The 21,209-nt window shown below is 35.0% G+C and overlaps 1 long non-coding RNA gene across 1 annotated transcript in view; it reads right to left on the reverse strand.

Moving 5' to 3' along the window:
• Window positions 1–5,621: 5,621 nt before the first annotated feature.
• Window positions 5,622–21,209, reverse strand: part of LOC122139284 — a 76,040-nt gene continuing 60,452 nt past the window's right edge. The window contains exons 3-5 of the long non-coding RNA XR_006156183.1: window positions 17,559–17,615; window positions 10,656–10,738; window positions 5,622–5,693 (exon numbers count right to left, since the gene is read on the reverse strand). This is a non-coding gene — a long non-coding RNA (uncharacterized LOC122139284). The remainder of the gene's footprint in view (window positions 5,694–10,655; window positions 10,739–17,558; window positions 17,616–21,209) is intronic.

The following is a 21,209-nucleotide window of genomic DNA, read 5'->3' on the forward strand; positions in this document are numbered from 1 at the left end:
GAGAAACAATAGCCTGTGTTGTGTTTCTTGTCACCTCTGGTTTAAAAAACTCTGGTTTAATAATACATAAAAAAAGATTAAATTGAATTATATTAAATAAATTTTTAACATGGCCATTTCCTTATTATTTTATATCCACAAAAAATTACATGTACTAACAGAGCATCTTAATAACAAAATGCCACCATAATATTTCAAAATAAAACAGCGCACATGCTCTTCTTGTGAATCTGCTCAAAATGCAGTATTTCAACACTGATTCCTTAAAAAAAAAAAAACACTAATTAAATCTTTATAACAGCCCTCTTAATTTATATCAACAAACATTACATGACATAACAGATTTTTTTTTTAACAAAATAGCACCATAATTTACAAAACACAAGGCATATTTTTGCCATTTTGTTCAATTTACAGTATTTCATGATTGATTCCTTTACAAAAAAAAAAAAATCTAATTAAATCTTTAGCATGAACCCTTCCTTTTTATTTGATATCAACAAAAATTGGCATGAAATAATCATATTTTTATAACAACAATTGCCACCATAATTCTTCAAAAACACAATACACACGCTCTTTTGCTGTCAATCCGTTCTCCCACTTCTAGCTTAGGGTTTCTGAAATTCTGAATCAATTCTCCGTCTCTCCTGAACAAAGCCTTTTGGTAGTGAAGATGGAAAATGTGTGTTTGGAGATGCAGTGTTTTGGCAAAACGATCTCCACACACTTGATTACATTTATTCTACAGAGAGTCTCTCTCTCTCTCTCTCTCTCTCTCGCTCTCTCTCTCTCTCTCTCTCTCTCTCTCTCTCTCTCTCTCTCTCTCTCTCTCTCTCTCGCTCTCGCTCTCTCTCTCAATCTCTCTCTCAATCTCTCTCGCTCTCAGCAGGCAGATAAAAACTAGTCTTGATCAAACATCTATTAGAGATGTCCATCTGAACTGCTCAAGTCCAGGCAGCTACAAATTCATTTTGACTAAAACCAAATTGACGGCTAAAATGTCAGCGTGCTTGTTGCAGCTTCTGTAAAAGTCGCTGAGCGATACCAAGGACTCGGAGGTCAAATAATTTCAGCATTTAATTCTGATGAAAGCGTCTGTTGTGTCTGAACTGTTTGCTTGCTTTTGTTTGGTTTCTTTCCTGCCAGCTGGACTCTAGAGGACAGAGAAATGTTTTTCGACAACACTCCCCCCGTTCTCAAACCTGCGTATCAGTATTCCCATGGCCGCGCAGTCCTGAGTGTGTACATATAAAAATAGGAGGCCTGTCATTTCACATTCATTAAGTGTGAAACTCAGAAATTAATAATGTAAAAATACACTTTTTAATTAGTCTTACATTGGGCCCAATGTACTAAAACGGGATCAGGCACTCCCCGCAGACTCTCTTAATAAAGCATTAGTCTGTGATGCGCAAGCACTGACAGGTAGAAGGACTAAGGAGTTACTTTTCTACTCACATGAACAAATCAAAATTAGTCTTGTTCTATTTAAATGTAATTAACATCAGAGATCTGATTGCACATGAAGGCTGACAGCAATATATATATAGAGAGTAGGGCCGTATGTATATTTTATTGCGTGCCGTAAGCTCTCTTTCATTACGTTGAATGAGTATGTTTACTTAAGCTGACTGAATGAAACCGACAATACATCATGATCTATGAGGGAAGACAACATATTACTTTATTTAGATTAATAAGGCCATGCAGAGATGATGTAGTGTGTTTGCTATCTAAGTTTGATATATTGGAGAGTGGGATAAATTCGGAGCAATAATCTCATTGGACTTAACCTTTGAAGATGCATCAAAATCATATGAGTTTTTTACAATTGTCTGTTTGTTTACATGTCATGTGAAATACTAGAAAAAGCTGAATCAATCAACTGTACAAATATTTTGTATGATGAATTCAAATGCATTCATTCATGCTGTATATTTATGAATAAATTCATCTGGTATTTTAAGTTTAATAAAAGCAATTTGTGTGTGTGTGTGTGTGTGTGTGTGTGTGTGTGTGTGTGTGTGTGTGTAAAAGCAAAATAAGACTTTTTATATCTTTTCATAATTTAAAAATAAAGAAATATAAGCACAACAACAATAACAAAAATAAAATATTTTAAAACCAATTAATTCAAAAAATCCATAATAAAATAATAATATATAATTTTTAAATTACCTAATTTCACTATTAAATACTATTTAAATAATTATTTAAAAATAATATTTTATAACTAATAAAATATTTTTAAACTAGTTATTCAACAATATATAACAAATTGATAATATATAAAAATATGTTAATTATGAAAATAATAATAAATGTAAAATGCATTATATATTTTATTATATATTATTTAAATAATACAATCTTTTGTAACAAATATTTTTTAAACTATATACACATATATTGTATATATTATATATATATATATATATATATATATATATATATATTCAAGTACTCCGAATAATTCATATATTATTATATATATAAAGTACTGCATTATTCATATATTTATTAATATATCACTTGAATAATGCAATATTTTAAGTAATTCAATATTTAAAAAATTTTTTTTGATTAATTTTATTTTTATAATTTTAAAAAATTATATATGAATCTTCATTATCATCAATATCTGTGTTTTGTTTTTTTTGTTTTTTTACTGCATATTACACGCGTGTATAGCATATGTGCTTGTTTCTGTGAATGTGTGTGTGTGTTGTTGGCCATTTGACAGTGGAAATAGGACAGAAGTGTGTAAAGAGGAACGTGCTGCTCAAATAATACAACGGGCCAGAAACAACGAGGGTTTCAACTCTATATGGGACATTTGTATTTGTAACTTGTGTGTTTTTGTTATTACTGCCTGATCTAAGCGAACCCAACATCGCCGGATAGCTGTTTTTGCACAGGCTTGCATCGCCCTTGTTCCCTGATGAACCCCCAAAGTGAGGTGGGCACCTTTTCGATTGAACACACAGCTATTAGGCCCAAATCACCCGGTACTTCCTAATTTGATATAATTAAATCTTTCCTCCTGTCCTCCAAATCCCCTTGAAGTATTCATGCTCAGGTTGGAGTTGGCGGGGTGAACGGAGGGCTATCAAACTCGCTGACACCTCGCTGTCTCTCCACACAACAGCCCACAGATGCCGGCGCGTTTAAGAGCAGATTAAAACTGACACTAATTATAATCTGACTTGTGTTATATAACTTAGATGCTCAGGTGAATCCCCGGACCGTTCGCCCGCGTTGACAGATCCTGTCACTTTTGCTTAGGGGGGCCGAATTACGGGTGGAAAGAGGCTCTCGTCTGTGCCGTGCTGCACTCAGGCCGGCTGCCAAATTGGCAGAGGAATCAGACACAACTACATCCCTTTTTATTTAATTGAAGTGCTAATGAACGGGGAGACGGAGACTGCCAGTCTCGCGCAGGAGAAAAAAAAAAAACGACATGAGGCCTGAGCTGGATGAGATAGTGGCTTCACCAAAGCACCTTTAAATACACGATCCATAAACACACTCGAGCTGTTACAGATCTGCTTCTATATTTTGAGTGTGTGAGTGTTTTTTAATTTATATATTTTTTTTTCTCATTGATCTGCTGGGACCGGTCATTCAAACTGCACTAATGTCCAAATCTGCTGTCCATTAGAGCCTGAAAGTACATGATATTAAGCTGGTCAATCTGTCTGCATTAGAACTCACTCACACCAGGGATTTCACAGAGAGAAAGACTGAAAAAAAAACACTCTTCTATAACGCTAATGAAAATAATGTTCATTCTAAAACCATGTTTTCCTCAATCCTGACCCTAAATGTCAATCACAAAATACGGAATAAAGTTTCAAGTTTTATCTTAACTCAAGCAAATGTTTTTCTTAAACTCAAAGCTGCACTTTGAATTATTGATGCAGGGGCTAGTTGTCACACAATTAATTCCAGTGAATATTTTTCAGTTTATTTTTGGTAGATGCAAACTTCAAAGTCTCTCCATTAATATTGCTTACCGATGGTGACAATTTCCTGTAATGCTCATTAGTTTTCAAAATGTATTATTGAAACACTGGAGCGTTACAGTTTACCGTTCATGTTGTAACATTTGTTTCCAGTTCATTTTTAATAGAAATTACTTATATATTTGGACACTATTTGACTTCAACTCATGCTCACACATCACAATAGTAAGAAACAAGACAAACTGAACAGATATTATAACACATAAAATGTGAGAACTTGCCCTTACGTGATATGTTGTTATTATATATATATATATATATATATATATATATATATATACATACATACTGTACATACATACATACATACATATATGATAATAAATACAAATAATTCATGGGAAATACCATTTTCCAAACAAGCTCAACTATTCACTTAGAGTACTTTATTACATGAATATTGCCTTAATTTAGTGGGTTTTATTTTAATTATTATTGTATACTGTAAATTTAGTTTGAAGGACAGAAATTTTATTCTTATTTATACTCTGTGTGTATAATTAGACTTTTGTCTCAAAACCTTACTGAAAATGTCCCTCTGTGACAACTAGCCCCGGCCTTCCTTGTGTAAAATACACAATATTTCATTACAATCTGTCATGATCCAATCGATTCCTCACGCGTCAGATTTTGGGTCAGCGTTACAGGATTTAACCTATATTAACCCGGGTCAGATCCCATATGTGACACCTCATCCCGCTCAGTGCTGGGGCGATCATATTTATGACCGTTAATGGGAAAGTAATTACTTCCTCATTTATAAAGCAAAAAAAAACAGGAGACCAAAGGAGATGAATAGAGCAATTTAAAGACTATTAGTCAAAGTGAATAGATGAGAGCCAAGAACAAATGTTTTACACAAATCTACAGGTTAAAATCACATGGAGAACATAAACAACTTTTACGACAACATTTTTCACTGTAAAGTCTGTTTGAAAAAAAAACATTTTCTTATTTATGACCGTTAATGGGAAAGTAATTACTTCCTCATTTATAAAATGATGCACTCGACGGGTCTAATGTAATGTCATATAAATCACAGCTATACGTCTACTGAAATCTTTCATTGGTTCAATAAATCCACTGATTCTAATGCAACTCAAACTGTTTAAAACATTGAAGGTTTGTGATCCTCAGCAGATGCTGTTGTCAGAACAGATCGCAGTTGTACGCATACAGGACATCATACGAGCACATATAATGCATTTGAAACGTGGCAGTATTAACCACATAACATTTTAATGTGCGCTCGGTAAGTCCGCAGTGATTGATTCCCCCTCAGGCGCTAACAGCCCTCCTAAGGTTTTGTGGAAATGCTGGCACAATGCTTTGGGAGCGTCTGACTGTGCTTGAGCTCTTGAGATCCTGCCTGTTCCTTGTTCCTCACGCTAGCACACTAACTTATTCATAACTTATTAACTCGGGGCCTGGCAGACTGAATCACTCTGACTGACTCTGAGGAGCTAGATAATGTGACTGACTCTAGCAAAGGACTGCTGCTCTTTTGAGTTACAGTAACTGTATGGCTATGACGTAAAAGCATGCATGTTTCAATTTGACAACAATATAGTGTCAATATGAAATGAGACTAACCTTTTTAAAACAGTATTCTTTTCAAAATTATTGTGGCACCAGCTGTGAAGGTTGTCAGTCAGCCATCATGCACTGCAGACAAAGAGAATTATGAGATATTAGTTCATAGAAGTGCTTCTTTGCACCTGTAAGGGTTCATTAATGTGAACCTCTTTAAAGTTGCAATGTGTCATTTATGCAACAATTTCTGCCCTAGTGGTAATTAATGGAATAGCAAAATAATGACAATTTCCAAACAGGTTTCCCAAAACAGTGTCTGATCACTCAAAACACCCCACCAGTGTTTGCTCTCTTCAGGACGTTAACCGGCAAATGGTTTACTTATAATGGACTTGACATAAAAAGTAGGCTTGTGTAAAATGTACTTCCATGGATTCTGCTTATTTTGATGACTTGCAGATTGTTTTACTGAATGCTTGCTGTAAATAAAATGTAATTTCTGCCACACCTAAGAGGAAAAATAAGTTATAAAAACATCTTACACAATAATATTACATTATTTAAATAAATATTACTATTTATGAAATAATAAATATTTTCATGACTATAAAATACATTGTATTAATAGAATATTCAAATTATTATTTTTAATCAGTTACTTCACATGACACAAGTAAAAATAATTTAATGCATAACTTTTCCCAAACAAAAATTAAGGCAATTTTTAATCTCATTTTATTCTCATTTATTCATTTTTAAAATAAAATATATATTTTTAAATAATATGTTTTAACCCTCAAAATAAATTATTTTACTATAACATTATTAAAATTATTTATTTGAAAATTAAAACCAATTTAAAATCTCTTTTAAATAAACTTTTTTTAAATCTTTTTTAAATAAACTAATACAGTTTTAAAATATTTTCCAGCTTACAGAAGAAATGATTTTACAATGAAATTATTACAATAATGTTTTGACTATATTCCAATATTTTGAATGAAAAATAAGTAAAATGAATTAAATTTATAACTGTTTTCCTAAACACCAAATTTACTAAATTATTGAATACTTTATTAAACATGTATCGTATATAATATATATATATATCTTATATATATATATATATACATGAAAATGTAATTATTATAAAATTGAAAAAGAAGAAAAAAAATAAATGTACATAACATGTAGTCTAAATGTTTGTTCAACCAGTGACACTACACCATCACAAACACATTATTTTCCCCAAAAATGTACTTTCTCTCACATTTGAATAATTTTGATAATGTCCTTGAAGGTAAAAACGTCACATTTAGACATAGGAAAAGGTGTTTTTTTTGTTTTATTATTGTTAGCTCCACCTTTAACTGATGTCTCACGAGCGAATGTCTTGAATATAAAGCCACCACACAACAGCTGGGTGTGAAATGAAACTGGTGACCACGCCAGCGCTTGATCAAGGAACAACCACAGCATCTGTGTGTGTGTGTGTGTGTAGGAGGATTCTTGTCAGTTTGTGTTGCGCTCTCTCCTATCGCTCGTGGGACCTTGTGGAGACCGCCTGCAATCGGCCCACTCGAGACCATCACAGCTGTCAGATAAAAATCAATTGAATTTTAAAGGGCTTTAAAGTAAATATTTAATTCTTGCCTTGGGAACCAATTAAGTGTGGAGAGTGAACTCAGAGGCACTGGTTGAACTGGAGATGTACTGGAACCAGCTGGTGAGCAATGGGGATCAAATGAGGTGCGGGGAGAGGGGCGCGCGGAAAAAGATGCAAATCTTTGGCGCGTACATTCGCTCTCAATTACGTATTGATGTTTTAAAGATGCGGCAAACTTGGAGTGGCAGAAAGGGGCTGGGAGATCTCCAGAAAGGTGTGTTGCACAGCGAGCTGCCTGCTAGCTTGTTTACCGTGCGTGTTTGTTGCTATTTGCTTTGTGGCTGATGTAATTCCCGCCGGATTGAGTCGGGCATGTCGGAGCATGCTCAGAACAAGCTAAGGGCCAAACAAGTGTGCACTGGTGCATGTGTGTAGAAGAGAAAGGCGTATGCAGACGTTTAAACACTATAGATGCACAAACACAGATTTGCTGTTTTGCAGTTTACACTGGTTTTTCCTTATTTTTGGTTGTCACACAGTTTTCAATTATTGCTTAAATGAAAAGTTCATTCAGAAATTAAGATTGTCACAGCACACCTGAGAACCAATGGCACCAAATCTGGTGCAATCATGAATCAGAACATGAACAAATAACACAAATGCTATGTTCTTCATGTACACTATAAAAAAAAAAATAAAAAAAAATTAAAAAAAAATAAAAAAAAATATATATATATATAGAGAGAGAGAGAGAGAGAGAGAGAGAGAGAGAGATGTGTTTATTATGGAAGCTTGTCACGACAAAAAATAAAAGGAAATTGTGACTTTTTATCTTACAATTCTGTTTTTTTTTCTTTAATAAAATTATTTTTATTTTTTTTTTATTTCATGATGGAATCAAAAAACAGAATTGCTCACAATTCTGAGGGGGGAAAAGTCTGAATTCTGAGATATAAACATGCAATTTAGAGGAAAAAAAGTCATAATTGTGAGATAAGCCAATTTCGTGGCAGAAACAAGCTTCCATAGTTACTTGTCTTTTCCTTTTAATTAACTGTAAAATTTACCAGCAATTTCTGAGTGAATATTGTTTCTGCATTATTTTTGTAGAATATGACTCAAAATTCAGTCTTTTCCTCATGCAAAGACACCAAATATAGTCTTTTGAAAAACTTTTATTGCTTGTTTTTGAGTTTTTTTTTTGACTGAACATAAGATTTCCAGTTGCTGCTAATGTTATCAAATTTGGGAATTAAAATTCAAGAATGGGTCATTTGAAGGAGGTGAGAAACAATGACTCAGTGAGTGTCTTTACCATCTGTTTACTGTGTATTTCTCTCTCTCTCGGACCCTTTTGAGTGGTGATGCCCTGGAGGTGGAGGGACTTCACCACAGCAGGAAGCTGCTCTCCACTCAGACTAAATCAGACGAGCAAACCTCCTATTTAACCTAACAGAATGCTGTGTAATCCAACAGTTCCTCCAGACGGACCCCAGATACCTGATTATATGTGTGGGGCGAAAGAGAGAGAGACAGGGAGAGAGTATGAGTGATTGTTTAGTTAGGCACTTTCGACTACATGAAATCGAGTGGATTGCAGTATAATGTGTGATAGTGTAGATTTCTGATACTGGAAAGAAAGAAAGAAAGAAAGAAAGAAAGAAAGAAAGAAAGAAAGAAAGAAAGAAAGAGAGTCCCATACAGTACACACAGATCAAAAGTTTGGGGTTAGTAAGATTTTTTTAAGTCTCTTATGCTCAGCATTGCATTAAAAATAAATAATATATATATATAGTTAAAACAATAATATTATTATATATTTAGTTATCTAATGGTTTGAGGAGTATGTGTGGCTCTTTAATATTTTTAAATCTAATAGTTTATATTTTTTATTTCACTGTTTCCATCCATCCATCTGTCCATCCATCCATCTACATGTAGAACCGGTTGTTATTGCAGAATAAACCCCGACAGGGTGATCAGGACCCCAACGCGAAGTGGAGTTACTGTTAACATTAGCACTGCCTATAGTGTGTATTAGCGTGCAGAATTCAATTCCTGCACAGTCTAATCTCTAATTGTCACAACATTCGAATTTCATATTAAGAAATTCTTTTAACCCAAAAAGCAAATTGTGGTCCCTTCGAACTAGTTGTCTTTAAAATACAAATCTTGTGTAATCCCAGGCTATCTGTAATCAGAAGCACATTTAAAACTGGAATATATTTAATTTCATTAACACGTGTTTCATAAACAAAGAGTCCTTTCTAGATTACAATCCGCCATCAAAATGATAAAATTAATTATTCCAGCTGCTGTGAGAAAAGGCTTTAAACGATCCTTCACCTGCAGGATCCTCACATGCGATAGCCAAGTAGCCAGGACAACTTATTTATGTTTACAGATGTGACGTAATGAAATAGCAGAATACTCAAATTTCCCGCGAAAACCTACCCACACCACTCAGATTAGAAAGCATTATTATAAGCTAACCATTGTGAATCTGGCTAAAGTAAGGAGATAGTTCTGAACACTAGTTGGTCATGTACTTGCTCAAATATTGGTTTCAGATCATTTTTAACCAAAAACAAAGTTACAGACTGTAGCTTTAAAAGAAAAGCATTTATTTAAAATAAAATATTCTGTAACATTATACAAAAAAAAAATACATACTCCAAACCTTTAAATGTATATTTGTAAAATATTATTTTAAAGCTTCTTATCAAAAATTATTATTACTATTATTTTTATTGATACAAAAGAAACTAAAATAAATCAAATACATTTTACATCACAATCTCCCCTTTGCACGTCAACAGTGACACGCAGGCCAAAGGTTACAGACTCCTGCTGTACTTAAAAGAACCCAGAAACCAACCGATTGATCTGAAGAACGTATACATGAAACATCAAGAACTTCTCCAAAGACTATAAAGCAACTTGAGAGCGAAAAATGTTTCTAGTTCTTTGCTCAGCCAAAGGTTCCTCAAGAAACTAATGAAGAATCTTAATGTTTGTTTGCTGAGAATATCACTAACAGACTTTGATAAGAGACAGTAGATGTTATATGAAGAATATGAAGACTGGTTGGGAAAAGCTTTTATTGTGCACTAGCACGACTTCCATGAATGTAAAACCACATCCGAATTGTTGTAGCTGACATCAACATGCAATTGTTGAAGTAAGCCTGAGTCATATATTCTCTACAACGATGCATGTGAGAGAATCAAATAAAACCGCCGGATCGACATGAACCCCGATATCTGTGACTACTGCTGATTTATCTAAAGTGTGAGTTAAAAGAAACTCAGAGATAGACCTCAGCTGCAGCAGTTTCCATACCTGTCACTTAACAATACCATCCGCGAGCCTCAGAACTCTAAAAAGCTTAAACTGCAATCTGATGAGCGCTCAAATCCGCTGCCGAGGCTAGTTGTACCTCGAAGGGAAACGTGTCGGAATTTAAAACCACCCGCTAAAATGCCTACCCTCATTTCGGCGGCCCTGTCTTCCTCTTCCATCCTCATTGGCTTGACAGGCTCCACTTTGCATGAGTCATTTTTTCCGGCATCTGCAAGAAAAAAGGATATAAGAAAGACAGATTATGAGGGCTGTGAAGACGAGTAATGGATGAACTGAGGGAAAGACAAGGCCTCAAAGATACAAAAGCACCTCCAGCACTGGCTGTAAGACATGTGAATGACTGACACCGGTTAGATACACGCCTGAGTGTGTGTGTGTGTGTGTGTGTGTGTGTGTGTGTGTGTGTGTGTGTGTGTGTGAGGTGCGAGTGTGTACGTCTGAGTGTCTTTCTGTGTGTATGTGTGCATGCCGACAGCTACATGGTGACAAAGCAGTGATGAATTATACAGAAAGGGAGGCATTGCTTTGTGGAAACCAATGTAACTGTCAACCTCTGCAGAAACATGAATGTTTTTTGACCGAAGTGGCATTTCTTGTTATTGGAATAAAAATGTTTGGAGGGCAACTGGAGGCCTCTGCTTTCCGCCCCACTGAGGGGTGAAAACAGCAAGGCTAAGAAAAATATGGACCAAGACCAAGAAACAGCAAAAAAAAAAAGAGGAAGAGTTTAGATTTACTGGAGTTCCAATAGAAAGAAAACAAGGAGGAGACAGAAAAAAAACATGATCAAAAAATTAACTAACTTGTGAATATTAATTAGGTGATGTAACATTCGCCCAGTAGTCATAAGTGCTATGTTTAAAAGCAGACAAGTGGACACTATCCATATTAAGATCAGGGTTGGTTTCCTAAAACTGAAAGAAAGAAAGAAAGAAAGAAAGAAAGAAAGAATGCATGAATGAACAGAAAATTATAAAATGTTAATAAAATAGGTTATCTGAAAAAATATAGATGGATGGATGGATGGACAGACGGACGGATGGATGGAAACACTGAAATAAAAAATATAAACTATTAGATTTCAAATTAAAAATATTAAGCATATTAAAAAAAAACTAAAAAAAATGTCAAGGACGCACAACATTACTAAAATTTGAACTGAAATAAAATAAAAAAATATAAAAATAAAGACTAATTAAAAATATTATTTTTATTATAATTGTTATAATTTATTATACTGTTGCAATTCTACTAAAATAATATTTTCTTCAAATAAAATAAAATAAGGAAATTTCTCCATGAGCTATAATGGTAGCTACACATAAGGTTGCTAATGCTGACTGACTGACAGCAGACAAAGAGAAAACTTTACATTTTTTCAAAGTAAATACTGCGACCTAAACTTGAGTGCCAGGTGGTTTCAGATCTGCTAAGAATGTCAAATTATTTTTGCATCTGCATCATAATGATATGTTGCAGCAGTTTTACATTTTTATTTTAATTGTATTCTGTTGATAAGTGACATCTTGCGAACAATATGTTTATTCATTATTTACGGATTCCTGACAGTGGGGATGCTAGGGGAACACATTTCCTTTGCTAATGACAGAAGGTGGAGCTGTAAAATTTGCCTGGATGAAAAATGAAGAATCATAATTCATAACAGGAGCGTCATGCAGTGATGATGCAAATGTAAGCATCACTATCAGTTAGGATTAAGCATTAAACTTCATGCAACACCTTAACATAGCTTATTGCTTTGCATATTTGTTCTCATCACCAAATACAAAAAAAAAAAAAAAGTGAAAAAAAAATTTGTATAATGAGAGAGCACATTTTCCTAGCAGTGCAGTTTATTTTTAGATCAATTCAAGCAGATTTTACTATGGTTTGTTAGCTGAGAGAAAAAGAAGCGTGTGACTACTGTAAAACACTCTCTCATTATACAACTCGAGTCTTTTTTGAAACTGGGAACTGTAAAACTATCATCATTCATCTGGTATTTGCTGGCTGGTGCTTGTTATGTTTTTATTAGGCAGTCTGTGAAGGAATGAAATATGAACGGCACGCCGTTCACTCGAAATGAAGCTCTTCGGCACGGCAGGCCTCGTTAGCTAATTTCCGACGGCTGGATACTGCCTCATGATAGATTCATTAAACTCTTCCACAGCTCTGAAATTGCAGCCGAGACTCCTAATAAATATTCCAAAGCTGTGTTTTCTCGCATCCGTAATTATCAACACATACTAACTCTTTCACACTGAATCAATTAGCGCATTTCTGCAGAGCATTTTTTTTTTTTAATCCGAAGCATTTATTGACATGATCTCCACAAACTGTGAAACAAACACAACATATTTCTCAGCTAATGTTCTGTCAGGCAGCTTGCTTGGACCTGTAGTCACACATTAGCGCGGTCCCACACACATCATTTGGTCCTGTTGTTCTGCGTTCTCTCTGTAACAGATGTTGGCTCCCATAAGCTCTAATGTCTTCCAGTGCTGCAGACAGACGTGATAGGGCTGCTTTTGTTTACGCTCTGCTCGCTTGGCTTTCAGCACTCGTCGATATCATTTTGATGAGCATTTTAAGATGAAAAAAGGCTTAAAAGTCTGGCTTTATTTGGTGAATGCATGCTACCCTTATTTCACAGTATACTAAGAGTTGTACTGTCAGCTATTCAATTATTTCTTCTACTAGTCAGTGCTTTGGTAATCACAGATCACATGATTTCCGTTGTGCTTGTTCTATATAACAACAGAGGACATATTTTAGTCAATAAACTGCACCCTGATGTATGGTTTTAAATCTTAAATAACAAGAACGTACATGTACTGTAAATAAAAGTGAAGCTGCATGGCAGACTTGTAAGATTTTTGTGTGAAAATATTGGTAACACTTTATTTTAAGATGCAGTTTAAGTAGTAAGCAGTAATGTAAGAATTTTCAAAAATGTAAATAAAATAAAGATTATTGGGGTATGTTTACTATTTCAAGCTTTCTACTTTATTGTTCAATGTGTTACTTGCCGATTCTTTGTAATTAATTGTGATATCTGTGCGAAAATAGTTTTTTCAGCGTACTTGTATTTATGCATAATTACAAGCATCTAACCCTAAAACAAACACTAAACTTAACCATATAGTAACATGCAGTTAATATTTCTCCGTACATATTTACATAATTACAATGTAACTGTCATCTTGAATAAATTGGATCTAATATTGTTTAAAAGAAGGACAAGCAAACAATTATTTCTTACCCAAATACAGCACTTTTTTTTTTGGTCAAATATTTATGTGATAACCCCTATGATTATTTAAATAAAATAAAAAAGTAGAATTTGGTACAAGTATTTGCTTAAATACGAATATTTCCCAACTAAAAATAAAATAAAATAAAAAGTTAGGAAACACATAAAATAAATAATAATACTTTTAGAAAACAAGTTTAAAATCATTCAAATTATATGAAGAGCCTAATTAAAGTTATTTTATACACAACAAGTCACTACAAGGGAGCCAATTGCATGACCAGTTACTTACTGTTATTAAACAATTTCAATAATAAAAAAAAATAAAAAAAATGCAAATTAAATTTAATGTAAATGTACAGTAAATGTATTTCAGTCATATAAATCATTTTCTACAATGATATCAACAACATTTGCTTTTGCATGATGCTGCATCCGTGCTGCTAAAAGTTCGATATGAATGCATCAGCTAATGCAATATAATGAAGTAAAACTTTAAATGTTGCCCAGGTGCCTTGCTATATCAAGAGGGAGTTTATTTATTTATTTATTTATTTATTTATTGCCCAAGACGCTTTTATTTTTATTTTTTTTAATTGAGTTTGATTCCCATCTCGAGGTCCTTTGCCGATCCCACTCGGCTTTCTCAGCGCTTTCCTGTCAGCTCTCCACTATCCTGTCTCATTAAAGGCATAAAAGCCCTTTAAAAAATATAAATAAATAAAAAAAAAAGGTTCATAAGATTATTACAATATCCTTCACACTAAGAAACATGTTTTTCTTTTAAGAACTGTTGACTGAAAGGTTCTTTGGAGAATCCAAAATGTTTCTTCTATGGCATAAACCCCTCTATGAACACTTTGAGTGACACCATTTGTAACAAAAGCAAACTTTGAGCATGTCTTTATACACAAATTGAGTTGCTCCACCAATATTCCAAATGAAAAGAAACATTTTTGAATCATCATATACAACAAAAGAATGACCATTAGCCCTGTTGTACCCTAAAGGTCTCGCACAAGCAATTCAACTGGCTACAAAGAAAATGCGAACACACATTTCCGCCTCCAAAGTTCAGGGCCCGAGGTGAAGAACGAGTCTTATTTGTTTATTTGTTTGTGTAATTATGGAATTTGGGGACACATTTTCCTCGGCAACATACGACGGGCCTGACCTTCAAGCTCAATCAAACCTTTAAGCGGTGTTGCGTTTTTCTCTTTGGCTCTCCTGCCTGGCGCGGCGGTGAGTTATCTGGCTGAACGGGAGCTGTCCGCGGTGCTGACAGACTGCTACCTGTGTGGGGGGTCTTCATCTCGGCTACATTAGCCCATATGGCCTGAGTTAGCTTCTATTGAAGCCGTGGCCTAATTACGAGGAAGCGGGAGAATGTTTGCGAATGACGATTGGGCCTCGGCGTTTGTGCCTCATCCAGCCCCCGCAGTGACTCGCACCTGTTCCCGTCTTTAAAACCTCTCTTTCAGTTTAGCTTTTGGCCGACGCCACCAAATGACCTATCCAGGGGGCAGTAACGCTTTTTCTGTTATGCCTGTCGTCAAGCCACGGTGTCAGCATCCAGTGGAACAGACGCAACTGTACCCCGGGCAGCAGACAGAGGGGTTTGCGCACACAGCTGCTCGGGTTTATGGCTTTTAAATGTACAAAACGCAAAGGAGCCGTTATATTTACTTGCTGGCACATCGTAAGGCAGATACATCTGAAAAAAGAGAGGTAAATACTGGCATATTCTGCACAGTGTTGTGCAGTAACTAACTAAAAGTAGCAATGCAACCAACCTTAACAGTTTTTCACTAGCATACCATTCAAAACATCCTAGCTTTTTCCAATTAAACATTTGCTAACTTTTTCTGTGACCGTACAGCTTTGCAGACAATCAAACGCTCACTTAGAAGGCATCACTCGTTTATATCTTTAGGAAATTAGATTCATTTTAGCGAATCCGTGCATTCAGGCAAGTGAATCAGTTTTTTAAAAAAAAATGATTCACTTATTCATTAAAGTCTTGTTTAATTTATAGAATAAATTATAATTTATTATACATATGCTATGAAATGGGTATTAATTAATTCATTTGCTTATTTATTTGCTTGTGTTTGTTTATCAGAACCATCTATGATTGGAGCCTGAACTTGATTATAAAATGGATTGCTGTGGACAGAATATGGAAATAAAATATAGGATTATACAGCAAATAGCATTCCTGTAGGTCAAAAAATAGAGCATAGCAATGACAAGGTCATGAGTTCAATGCCCAGCGTAGGCCTTGAATGCAATGTAAGTCACTTTGGATAAAACAAACTCTATATTGACTTATAAAGTCACTTTTTGTCTATTCGTTGATTTACACATGTGCCACAATACTGAATTATCCTCTCATGGAGGCATCCATCTCCAAATATGAATATAAATGTGATTAATTGCCATTAATCTGATTAATTAACTGGCGTATAAAGTAATTAATTCAATAATTCACATTATAATTGTTTAACAGTCCTGTTAAAATGTATTGCTCCCTGTAGTTTCTCTTAAAATGACTATATTTGCAAAAGAGTAAAGCTAAACTACTTCTTACAGTGTATAAGCAGCTTATTCAACAGCGATTCTGCATATCGTGACCTGGATGTTACAGCTGCAGTCGACTATGTAAAGTGTGTGTTGTCATGTCAATGTTTCTGTCAGGCGTTGTGACTCCAGGACGACTTCCTGTAAACACACTGAGAGATTTGTGTGCTTTGAGGTTCAGCTTGATTCAACATCATTTCCCACTGCTTTAGGACTTTGTTGCTGCTGGGAACGGAGCGGTAGGGGAGAGAGACATAGAGAGAGAGACGGAGAGAGAGACAGACGGAGGAAAAAGGGCTTCCCACTAACATGTACATCAAAAGCCTTTTGGTTCTCTCTATCGCTTTATTTTTATTTGGTGTCAGCACTTCACAGTGAGCGCGGTATGGAAATGCGTTTGGCTGCCTGGAAAGCTGTCAGGAAACACACACAACTCAGTTGCACGGAGGTAATTTGACTGGGCTGATGTCTTTTCTCCTTTCTGGTCGCCTCATTATACAGAGAGAAAGCAAAATGGCAGCGCTCTGTGTTTTATCTGTCAGCATCTCTCCGTAATGCGTTTTCATACCGTGTGTATTAGTTGCTAACATCAAAGAAGTCGTGTAAGGGCCGCGGAGAGCACACGGGCGACGGAGAACCAGACATCCTGAAAGGTGACAATTGAATCTCTTTGCTTGCGTGGCATGTCAACGTGCTGGGAGAATAGACTTCATTTGACTCGCATGCTCTTGGGTAAATAGCGGCATAAAAAGAAGGCCATAATATGACAGTTATGTGTGATAGTGAGAATGTAAGAGGAGCTTTTTCTTCATAAACAACGACGTACAAAAACAGCCGATCGGTGGAGAGCAAGCAGATGTCAAAAGCAGGAGCGGAGAATAGAAGTTATTCAGTAAAACATGTTTGTAAAGGAAGCGTTTGTAAAGGAAGTCATGATGTGAACAAACCCCCTTGCAAAACCCACAACCTGAATGCCAAGACAGGAAGGATTTTAAAAATAAATAAATAATTAACCCAGCTATGTAAAAAGAATTTCAACAGCTAATAAAATGTGTCATTTACTGTAAATGTAAAAAAAAAAAAAAAAAAAAAAAAAAAAAAAAAAAACAATTAAACACATTTTTTGGTAACTTTATATAAATGTATAAAATATATATTTTAGTAAAGATAACATAAAATATTAAAATTGCATTACCTGGGGCTGGTGTACTGTATAGCCTGGGGACAGCTTCTTCAATAATGTTTTGTCAACCTAAATATTAATAAAAATAAATAAATAAAGATATAATATTATATTTGGTTTTAAGCTATCATTTAATCAAAAATGCATATTTGCACTCAATTAATGTATCAAACAATCAATCAATTAATCAGCATGAATATTAAATATTTATTATTATTAAAGAAATACTGTATTTGAATGTGATCAAAAAGCATTTGGCAAACTCTGGCCATCACAATTAGGTTAAATAAATAAATACTAGACCAACATATCAATTAATCAGTCACCCAAATTATTACGTTTTATTTCTTAATATTTGTTTTTAATCAAAAAAGCAAAATGCTATATTGTATTTGAACATGACCAAAAAGCATTTGCCAAACTCTGGCTACATTATCATATTTCTGTGATTTTTAGAAAAAAAAAAAAAGGAGATCAAAATAAGCATTTTAAAAAGGTGAATGTTTTAAGCATTCCGTTTATAGTACGTGAAACTCAAAGTATCAGTCAGTAGAATTACTAAATATTATCTCTATTTGTTTTAATCAAATACTGCAATACTGTATTTAAATATTACCCAAATGCATTTGCAGTATACAACTGAAATCTTCTATTATTATCATTATTATTATTTTCCCCCATTTCCTAAACTTAGTCTAGATCATCACGTTTATACAAAAACATGTATTAATTTTATTGCGATCAAAAAAGTATCATCATCTAGAATAGTCTGGGAATTTCCCACTTCAGATGAGTCCAGTTAATTAAATTAAACTCTACTGTTGCAGCGTAGCAGCGCCCAGATGAATATACTGTATGCTTTCGCATAATTGGAGTGTGTGTGTCTGCATCCAAAACATTTCCTGCTGCTAAGCATCAGCACATGCGGCATTCCTGCTGCATGCTGGGATCACAACAAAAGCTATTGATTGGCTGAAAGGAAGACATCTCCACAAAAGGGCCTCCTGTTGAGGCCTTCCAGAGAAATACTGCAGAGAATATATAACCTTTCTCACCATCTTAAATGCTCCCATGTAACGCGTTTGATTATGCAGGAAAAATACCAGCATCAGTCAACTGATGTGAAAAAAAACGTCTATGAATCGAATTCCTGTGGCTCAGTGGTAGAGCACTGCATTAGCAGCGTAAAAGGTTGTGGGTTCGATTCCCAGGGAACACAGATACTGGTAAAAAAAATGTATGGCCTAAATGCACTGTAAGTTGCTTTGGATAAAAGCGTCTGCTAAATGCATAAATGTAAATGAGTTCACATAACTGAACCGGCTCCGTCTTAATAGTTCAAAATATTTTCTCAAAATTAATATCTTTTTCCATTTGTATTCTTATGATGAATGCTTTATTCAGAATGCATTAAACTGATCAAAACTGACACTTATACTGTAATGTTACAAAAGAATTGCATAATTATAATCAATCAGATCATATAATATATATTTAGATTTAAGATAGCTAGCTAGATAGACAGAACAGAGAGGGAGGGAGAGAGAAAGAGAGAGATCAAATTCATATTTATTTATTTAAATTATACAAAATTTTATTATATATAATTTATATTTATATATTTAATTTCTAGTATACTGTATTTATATAAATGATTTAATGTAGTTTTGAATTGATTGTTAAAATGTAAATATTTATTTAATGTTTACATAACTATTTAAATAAATACATAATCTTACATGGAAACAAACAAAAAAATAATTAATAAATATTAAGTCAGCTAGCTGGTAGTCATAGGAAATGTATAATCCCAAATCCGAAGTTTTAACCATTATATCCCATTCTAAGCCACCTGACCTACAAAACCTTTTATTTCATGATCATCAGCAGTAAATGATCATAGGAATGTAAAGCGTTGAGAAGATGACGTGTTTTCATGGGAATCGGCAATGCTGTCCCCTGCAGCACATGTATGCACAAACAATGGCTTACACGTAAACAGTGCCGTGGGCGAGGAGGACCCATCTGGGCGAGGGTGTCGGGCCTCCGCATCTGTAGTGGCCCGATGAAGGTGAGAGAGAAGGAGGAGGGGTCTGAGAAAGAGGGACGCAAATTAAAGCTCACCGTGGGAAGCACGAGCCCCTGGCACTTTTCTTATGCAACAGCTGCACCTTCACCAGCCTTCATCTCACATCCTGACATATACGTTTTATTTTTTAAAGTTCTGCGTGGGAGGTGGGAGGGGAAAGAGCGGGAGGCGGGGAGGGGGCCAGAGTCCCCGCCTTAAGCAAAACAGGTGTATGACATCCTGTTGCTGGTCTGCAGGGGGAACCGGGCTACAAGCCGCACATCCTACTGAGAGAACAGCCGAAAATAACAAAAGAAGGTTAGAGCCAAGGCTGACAGGCTCATTGATAATATTTTAGATAAAGCAGGTCTGAGAGTTGACTGCAAATTGCCTCTAATGTCTAATGGTGTGGGCTCTGGGCCACAGTCGCCAACAAAATGGAGCCATTATTTATTATTTCTCAGGGAGGGTGAGGGATTTGGCCCTTGCCAGAAATTTCCGGCCCGTGTGCCAGCTTCGGCCAGGTCCCCTACGTGAGTCAGATCTCTAAGGGTCCCGCCCGCCCGTTTAAAGACCTTACATGTATTGTTTGGGGTCAGATTGAGGTTGGTTATTTTAATGTACAGTCGGGACAGACTGACCTTGCGATCTCCCAGCAGTAACATGCATGTTAAATGTATTTGTAAATAAACTACTGTACATAAGGGTGAATGTCACAAAAAAGTACAGATCTCACTTTACCTCAAGAAAAAAAAAAAGTGCATAAAGAAAATCTAAAATAATATATTTATATATTTAAAAAAAACAAAATTATATTCAAACACATACATCAAATTTTATATAAAAAATTATGATATATATATATATATATATATATATATATATATATATATATAGTTGTACTTTTAGTTAAATAACCCTGATTATATTACTATAATTATTAGAATTCGATTTAATTAACAAGCTTAATTGTCGTAAAATAATGTCACAATATAAAACAGCCCTAGGCTTCATTTCTCAAAGTAAAAACTAATTATTTTTTCTAATTTATCAAGAATAAAATCTGACATGGTTTTGTGACATTCATATTAATGCATGTATTTTTTTACATACATTACAATGAAAGTTATTGCCATTAGAAAACAAGCATGCAGTTCACAGCATAAAGCAAATTCATTTAAAGGCAAAATTGTTAGGAGTAAAAGAATGTCTGGCCGTGTCACCGGAGGATGATGGGATATGTGTGTGCGTGTTGGGGGGTGGATGATCATTTAGATGGCACACTCCAGTTTTTCATCATTAGGCAGATGCCTCCTGCTGCTCAGGTTAGGACACGTCCAAAGCACATGCTGTCTGAGTCAAATGAGCCAGTTCAAGCCCACCTGATGCACACACACTCTCAGAGTAGTGTCCCCAAGGCCGGCCCAGCGGCCCGCCACACACACATGCACCTGGCCCTCCATTAGCACCTAAACTTCACTTATTAGATTAATACCAGAAGTGACGATAACCCCAGACCTTTGGGGACTCCCACAAACTTCACCTGAATGCTGACAAAATCTCACTTCAGCACAGCGGTGCGCTTACACACTGAT

This window comes from Cyprinus carpio, chromosome B12, assembly GCF_018340385.1.
Source record: "Cyprinus carpio isolate SPL01 chromosome B12, ASM1834038v1, whole genome shotgun sequence".
Lineage (NCBI taxonomy): Eukaryota > Metazoa > Chordata > Actinopteri > Cypriniformes > Cyprinidae > Cyprinus > Cyprinus carpio.